The following is an 8,968-nucleotide window of genomic DNA, read 5'->3' as shown; positions in this document are numbered from 1 at the left end:
ACAATGCTCTCTGCTGACACCTGATGCCAGTATCAGGAACTGTCCAGAGCAGGAGAAAATCCTCATTGCAAACCTATGCTGCTCTGGACAGTTCCTGGCACAGACAGAGGTGTCAGCAGAGAGCACTGTGGACAAGACAAAAAAGAAATTCAAAAAGAAAATAATTTCCTCTGTAGCATATAGCTGCTAAAAAGTACTGGAAGGGTAAAGATTTTTTAATAGAAGTCATTTACAAATTTGTTTCACTTTCTGGCACCAGTTGGAGTACCCCTCTAATGCATATTATGGCAGTGCCAAAACTAAACCCAACACAAGATGGCACATTTAGATGGCCGGGTTCACACTGCGGAATTTCGGGATGGAAATTCCACAGGAGATCCCGCGGGCAGTGCTAGGACCGTGTGGACTGTATTGCCATCTCCATAAACAGCAATGCAGTTTGCCCTGTCCTAATGCTGCCAGCGGGATTGTGGGCAGAAATTCCATCCAGTGATTCCGCTGTGTGAACCCAGTGCCCATAACAGTCTATAGGCACCATATGATAGATACGTACAACATGTGCATTAGGCCTAGCCCAGGTTGGTCTCATCCCAGCTGGTCCTGGGTGAGCAAATTGTTAACCCCTTAAGGACTCAGGGCGTACCTGTACGTCCTGAGTCTGCTCCCGTTCTATAACGCGGGGCCATAGCAGGTCAGGCCCGGCCTCTAACAACAGCCGTGACCCGTGGCTAATAGCGCGCGGCACTGATCGCGGTGCCGCGCGCTATTAACCCTTTAGAAGCGGCGTTCAAAGTTGAACGCCGCTTCTAAAGTGAAAGTAAAACGTTGCCCGTTAGCTCAGGGGGCTGTTAGGGATAGCCGCGGCGAAATCGTGGCATTCTGAACAACTGTAGGACACGAGGAGGGTCCAATTACCTGCGTCCGGGTGTCCAATCGCCGAATAACTGCTCAGCGGCCATAGTGGGTCAGGCCCGGCCTCTAACAACGGCCAGACCCGTGGCTAATAGCGAGCGGCACTGATCGCGGTGTCACGCGCTATTAACCCTTTAGAAGCGGCATTCAAAGTTGAACGCCGCGTCTAAAGTGAAAGTAAAACGTTGCCGTTTAGCTCAGGGGGCTGTTCAGGATAGCCGCGGCGAAATTGCGACATCCCGAACAACTCTAGGACACGAGGGTCCGTTTACCTGCCTCCTGGTGTCCGATCGCTGAATGACTGCTCAGTGCCTGAGATCCAGGCATGAGCAGTCAAGCGACAGAATCATTGATCAATGGTTTCCTATGAGAAACCATTGATCAATGTAAAATATCAGTGTGTGCAGTGTTATAGCCCCCTTCCTTAATCTCTTCAGGACACAGGGCGTATGGATACGCCCTGCATTCCGAGTCCTTAAGGACCGAGGGCGTATCCATACGCCCGTGGGAAATCCGGTCCCCACCGCTAGCCGGTTGGGGACCGGAGCCGGATGCCTGCTGAAATAATTCAGCAGGCACCCTGGCACATCGCCCAGGGGGGTCCTGAGACCCCCCCATGTCGGCGAACTGAGAAAATCGCATGTCAATTCAGACATGCGATTTTCTCCAATTCCGGGCTGATCGGGTCTCTGGTGACCCGATCACCCGGAAAATAGGGCTGATCGGAGTTGTCAGCAACAGCCCCGATCAGCCTAAAGGATAGGAGTGAGGTCGCAAAGCTGCGATCTACTCCTATCCCCTGCCATTACTCAGAACGGAGTTCTGACCAATGGCAGCGCAGGACAGGGGGTTGCCATGGCAACCCCCGTTCTGCCCGCCCCTGGATGTCGAGGGGCTCTGGGAAGAAGATGGAGGCCGTACCTGCAGGAGAAGATGCCTGGGGACCTGGGATCTTCGCTGGAGCCTGCAGGATCCTGATCAGGTAGGGAATCGACAGTGGGGGGGGGGGGGGGGGAATTGAAAGGGAAAGTAAATCGATCTTTACTGTGGCAACCACTAGGGGGGCCAAACTGCAACTCCCAGCATGCCTTGACTGCCCAGGCATGCTGGGAGTTGTAGTTCTGTAACATCTGTCCCTTCAGATTTAGCAATTTTCATGACATTTTTGAAAATTGCTGCTCTACTTTGAAGCCCTATATTTTTTTCAAAAAGCAAAAATATGTCCATTTTATGATGCCAACATAAAGTGAACATATTGTATTTGTGAATAAAAATAAAATATATTTGGAATATCCATTTCTCTTACAATTAGAGAGCTTCAAAGTTAGAAAATGCAAAATTTTCATGAAATTTGGGGATTTTTCACCAAAAAAGGACGCAATTAACGCCGAAAATTTACCACCAAAATAAAGTAGAATATGTCACAAAAAAACATCTCAGAATCAGAATATTCGGTAAAAGCGTTTTCGCGTTATTAATTCGTAAAGTGACGGTGGTCATAATTGCGAAAAAGGGCTCAGTCCTTAAGGTGAAAAAGGGCTGCGTACTTAAGGGGTTAATAAAAGTTTGAATCACCCCCCTTTTCCCATAAAAAAAAAACCTGTGTAAATAAAAATAAACATATGTGGTATCGCCGCATGCAGAAATGTCCGAATTATAAAAATATATCGTTAATTAAACCGCACGGTCAATGGTGTGCGCGCAAAAAAATTCCAAAGTCCAAAATAGTGTATTTTTGGTCACTTTTTATATCATGAAAAAATGAATAAAAAGTGATCAAAAAGTCCGATCAATACAAAAATGGTACTGAGAAAAACTTCAGAACACGATTCAGATTAAGATTGTTTAATAGAAGTAATTTACAAATCTGTTTAACTTTCCGGCACCAGTTGATAAAAAAAAAAAAAGTTTTCCACTGGAGTACCCCTTTAACCCCTTGCTGCAAAACGCTGGGTTTTTACGGCGCTGCGGCACAGGAGGGTTTTGAAGCGAGCTCAGGAGCTGAGCTCGCATCATACCTGCACGGTCCCGGTTGCTATCAGCAGCCAGGACCCGTGGCTAATGCCGAACATCGCCGTTCCGGCAGATGTCTGGCATTAACTCTTTAGACGCGGCGATCAAAGTTGAAAGTAAGACCATCCGGGCAGCTCAGTCGGGCTAATCGGGACATCGCGATAAAATCAGCTGGGACGCAGCAGGAAGGGGGCTTACCTGCCTCCTGCGCGTCCGAACGGCGATTGATTGCTGCAAGCCTGAAATCCAGGCTTGAGCAATCAACCTCCGATAACACTGATCAATGCAAAGTTATGTCTTCGCAGTGATCTGCGGAAAAGATCAGTGTGTGCTATAACATTGCAAAAAAAAAGTTGAAAAAAAGTGAATAAAGATAATTTAACCCCTTCCCTAATAAAAGTTTGAATCACCCCCCTTTTCCCATTTAAAAAAAAAAACTGTGTAAATAAAAATAAACATATATGGTATCGCCGCATATGAAACTGTCCGAATTATAAAAATATATCGTTAATTATATTGCACGGTCAATGGCGTGTGTGCAAAAAAATTCCAAAGTCCAAAATAACGTATTTTTGGTCACTTTTTATAACATAAAAATATGAATAAAAAGCGATCAAAAAGTCTGATCAAATCAAGAATGGTACCGATAAAAACTTCAGATCACGGCGCAAAAAACGTGCCCTCATACCGCCCCGTACATGGAACAATAAAAAAGTTATAGGAGTCAGAATATGACAATTTTAAATGTATACATTTTCCTGCATGTAGTTATGATTTTTTTTCGAAGTAATAAAAAATCAAACCTATATAAGTAGGATATAATTTTAATCGTATGGACCTACAGAATAAAGATAAGGTGTCATTTTTACCGAAAAATGTACTGCGTAGAAACTGAAGCCCCCAAAATTTACAAAATTGTGTTTTTTCTTCCATTTTGTCTCACAATGATTTTTTTTTTCCGTTTCGCCGTAGATTTTTGGGTAAAATGACTAATGTCACTGCAAAGTAGAATTGGTGACGCAAAAAATAAGCCATCATATGGATTTTTAGGTGCAAAATTGAAAGGGTTATGATTTTTAAAATGTAAGGAGGAAAAAACGAAAGTGCAAAAACGGAAAAACGCTATGTCCTTAAGGGGTTAAAGGGGTATTCTGTATAACATCTTATCCCCTATGCAAAGGATAGAGGTAAAGATGTATGATCACAGGGGGTCTCACCACTGAAGACCCCCGTGATCTCGGTGCAGCTCCCGAGCTGGTGCCTCCAGTTGTTGCAAAACTACAACTCCCAGCATGCCCAGACAGCCAGCGGCTGTCCGGGCATGCTGGGAGTTTTAGTTTTGCAACAGCTGGAGGTATCCTGGTTGGGATGGGATGCAGCTCTTGATGGACATTTTGTTCTTGTGATAGTCATGTTCTATTTAAAGGGGTATTCCAGGGAATTATTATTATTTTTTTTTATTTAAATAAACTGGCTCCAGAAAGTTAAACAGATTTGTAAATTACTTCTATTAAAAAATATTAATCCTTCCAATAATTATCAGCTGCTGAAGTTGAGTTGTTCTTTTCTGTCTGGCAATAGTGTTGCTCGCGAATATTCGCAATGCGAATTTTATTCGCGAATATAGCACTATATATTCATAATTACGAATATTCGTTTTTTTTTTGTTTTTTTCACAGTACACATCACAGTGATCATCCCTCTCTGCTTCCAGCTTATGTGGTGTAAAGAAGGCTCTAATACTACTGTGTGAGACTGGCGTGCGAATTTTCGCATATGCGGAAATTTGCATATGCTAATTTTTGTATATGCTAGTTTTCACATATGTCAATTTTCGCATACGCGAATTGTCGCATATGGGAAAATAAAACGCGAATATTACGAATATGCAAATTTAGCGAATATATGAATAGCGAATTCAAATATGGCCTATGCCGCTCAACACTGTCTGGCAACCGTGCTCTCTGCTGACACCTCTGCTTGTCTCGGGAACTGCACAGAGTAGAAGAGGTTTTCTATGGGAATTTGTTTCTACTCTGGACAGTTCCCGAGACAGGTATCATCAGAGATCACTCAGACAGAAAAGAACTACTCAACTTTAGCAGCTTATAAGTACTGAAAGGATTAAGATTTTTTAATAGAAGTAATTTACAAATCTGTTTAACTTTCTGGAGCCAGTTGATTTATTCAAAAAAGGTTTTTCCTGGATATTTTTCTTATTGTTTGTCTATACTATTTTATTTGCATATGAGTCTCTAGCACTGCTGATCCTGCTTCATGAACAGAACTCTAGAGCGTCACAACCAGAACAGTTTAACCCCTTAAGGACCCAGCCATTTTACACCTCAGGACCCGGCCATTTTTTGCAATTCTGACCACTGTCACTTTAAACATTAATAACTCTGGAATGCTTTTAGTTATCATTCTGATTCCGAGATTGTTTTTTCGTGACATATTCTACTTTAACATAGTGGTAAAATTTTGTGGTAACTTGCATCCTTTCTTGGTGAAAAATCCCAACATTTTATGAAAAATTTGAAAATTTTGCATTTTTTTAACTTTGAAGCTCTCTGCTTGTAAGGAAAATGGATATTCCAAATATTTTTTTTTTTTTATTCACATATACAATATGTCTATTTTATGTTTGCATCATAAAATTTACGTGACCAGAGGGCTTCAAAGTTCAGCAGCAATTTTCCAATTTTTCACAAAATTTCCAAACTCACAATTTTTCATGGACCAGTTCAGGTTTGAAGTGGATTTGAAGGGTCTTCATATTAGAAATACCCCACAAATTACCCCATTATAAAAACTGCACCCCCCAAAGTATTCAAAATGACATTCAGTCAGCGTTTTAACCCTTTAGGTGTTTCACAGGAATAACAGCAAAGTGAAGGAGAAAATTCACAATCTCCATTTTTTACACTCGCATGTTCTTGTAGACCCAATTTTTGAATTTTTACAAGGGGAAAAAGGAGAAAATGTATACTTATATTTGTAGCCCAATTTCTCTCGAGTAAGCACATACCTCATATGTCTATGTAAAGTGTTCGGCGGGCGCAGTAGAGGGCTCAGAAGCGAAGGAGCGACAAGGGGATTTTGGAGAGTACGTTTTTTTGAAATGGTTTTTGGGAGGCATGTTGCATTTAGGAAGCCCCTATGGTGCCAGAACAGCAAAAATCCCCCACATGGCATACCATTTTGGAAACTAGACCCCTTGAGGTACGTAACAAGGAATAAAGTGAGCCTTAATACCCCACAGGGGTTTCACGACTTTTGCATATGTAAAAAAATTAAAATTAAATTTCACTAAAATGTGTGTTTCCCCCCAAATTTCACATTTTTGCAAGGGTTAATAGCAGAAAATACCCCCCAAACATTGTAACCCCATCTCTTCTGAGTATGGAGGTATCCCATAAGTTGACCTGAGGTGTACTATGGGTGAACTACAATGCTCAGAAGAGAAGGAGTCATATTTGGCTTTTTGAGAGCAAATTTTGCTCGGGGGCATGTCGCATTTAGGAAGCCCCTATGGTGCCAGGACAGCAAAAAAAAAACACATGGCATATCATTTTGGAAACTAGACCCCTTGAGGAATGTAACAAGAAATAAAGTGAGCCTTAATACCCCACAGGGGTTTCGCGACTTTTGCATACGTAAAAAAAAAATTAAAAAAATCACTAAAATGTGTGTTTCCCCCCAAATTTCACATTTTTACAAGGGTTAATAGCATAAAATACCCCCCAAAATTTGTAACCACATCTCTTCTGAGTATGGAGGTACCCCATAAGTTGACCTGAAGTGCACTACGGGCGAACTACAATGCTCAGAAGAGAAGGAGTCATATTTGGCTTTTTGAGAGCAAATTTTGCTCGGGGGGCATGTCGCATTTAGGAAGCCCATATGGTGCCAGGACAGCAAAATAACCCCCACATGGCATACCATTTTGGAAACTAGACCCCTTGAGGAACGTAACAAGGCATAAAATGAGCATTTACCCCCCACTGGTGTCTGTCAAATCTTTGGAACAGTGGGCTGTACAACATTTTTAATTTGCACAGCCCACTGTTCCAAAGATCTGTCAGACACCAGTGGGGTGTAAATTCTCACTGCACCCCTCATTACATTCCGTGAGGGGTCTAGTTTCCGAAATGGGGTCACATGTGGGGTTTTGTTTTTTTTGCGTTTGTCAAAACCGCTGTAACAATCAGCCACCCCTGTGCAAATCACCTCAAATGTACATGGTGCACTCTCCCTTCTGGGCCTTGTTGTGCGCCCCCAGAGCACATATGAGGTATCTCCGTAGTCGGGAGAAATTGTGTTACAAATTTTGTGGCGCTTTTTTCCCCTTTACCTCTTGTCAAAATGAAAAGTATAGGGCAACACCAGCATGTTAGTGTAAAAAGTTTATTTTTTTTACACTAACATGCTGGTGTAGACCCCAACTTCACCTTTTCATAAGGGGTGAAAGGAGAAAAAGACCCCCAAGATTTGTAAGGCAATTTCTCCCGAGTACGGCGATACCCCATATGTGGCCCTAAACTGTTGCCCTGAAATACGACAGGGCTCCAAAGTGAGAGCGCCATGCGCATTTGAGGCCTGAATTAGGGATTTGCATAGGGGTGGACATAGGGGTATTCTACGCCAGTGATTCCCAAACAGGGTGCCTCCAGCTGTTGTAAAACTCCCAGCATGCCTGGACAGTCAACGGCTGTCTGGCAATACTGGGAGTTGTTGTTCTGCAACAGCTGGAGGCTCCATTTTGGAAAGAGTGGCGTACCAGACGTTTTTCATTTTTATTGGGGAGGGAGGGGGGCTGTGTAGGGGTATGTGTATATGTAGTGTTTTTTACTTTTTATTTTATTTTGTGTTAGTGTAGTGTAGTGTTTTTAGGGTACAGTCACACGGGCGGGGGGATTACAGCGAGTTTGAGCTGCCGCGCAAAATTTGCTGCATCGCAAACTTGCAGCCCGATACTCACTGTAAGCCCCCTGCCCATGTGAATGTACCATGTACATTCACAGGGGGGGGACCTCCAGCTGTTGCAAAACTACAACTCCCAGCATGCCTGAGAATGTTTGGGAGTTGTGGTTTTGCAACAGCTGGAGGCACACGGGTTGGGAAACACTGAGTTAGGAAACAATGTTTCCCAACCAGTGTGCCTCCAGCTGTTGCAAAACCACAACTCCCAAACATTCTCAGGCATGCTGGGAGTAGTAGTTCGGCAACATCTTTAGAGCCAGATGTTGCCGAACTACAACTCCCAGCATGCTTGGAGTTGTAGTTTTGCAACATCTGGAGGACTACAGTTTGCAGACCACTAATACAGTGGTTCCCAATCTGTGCCCTTCCAGATGTTGCAAAACTACAACTCCCAGTATGCCAAAACTGTCCAGGCATGCTGGGAGTTGTAGTTCTGCAACATCTGAAGGGCCAGATGTTACAGAACTACAACTCCCAGCATGCCTGGACAGTAAGGGCATGCTGAGGATGTGTAGTTTTGCAACATCTGGAAGGGCACAGTGGTCTCCAAACTGTGTACCTCCAGATGTTGCAAAACTGCAACTCCCAGCATGCCCAGACGCCAAGGGCTGTCTGGGCATGCTGGGAGTTGTAGTTTACAGGGTCCTATTACAGCAATGCATGTCGCTTTACGGCGACGTGCATTGCTGTAAAGGGCCCGACCGCGGCTGAAGATCTACTCACCTGTCGCCGCCGCCGCCGACTTCATCGTCTGGATCCGGGTCTTCAGGGACGAGGTAAGTACCGGGGCCGGTCCCCAGCACTCCCCCGTCCCCCGCCGCGTCCTCCGGTCTTCCTCCCGTCCTCTCCGGACTTTCAGGGGCCGGGCAGGACGGGAGGAAGTAACCGCCCCCCCTCCTGCGATTGGTCGGTTGGCGATTGGCGATTTCCCTTGCGATTTGCGGCGATCGCCGACATGGGGGGCCTACATGGCCCCCCTCGGCGTTTGCCCTGGATGCCTGCTGAAGGATTTCAGCAGGCATCCAGTTCCGATCTCTGCCCGGCGAGCGGCAGAGACCGG

The sequence above is a fragment of the Hyla sarda genome, chromosome 3 (genome assembly GCF_029499605.1).
Source record: "Hyla sarda isolate aHylSar1 chromosome 3, aHylSar1.hap1, whole genome shotgun sequence".
NCBI classification, from domain to species: Eukaryota; Metazoa; Chordata; class Amphibia; order Anura; family Hylidae; genus Hyla; species Hyla sarda.
Note: the sequence above shows the minus strand (reverse complement) of the source record.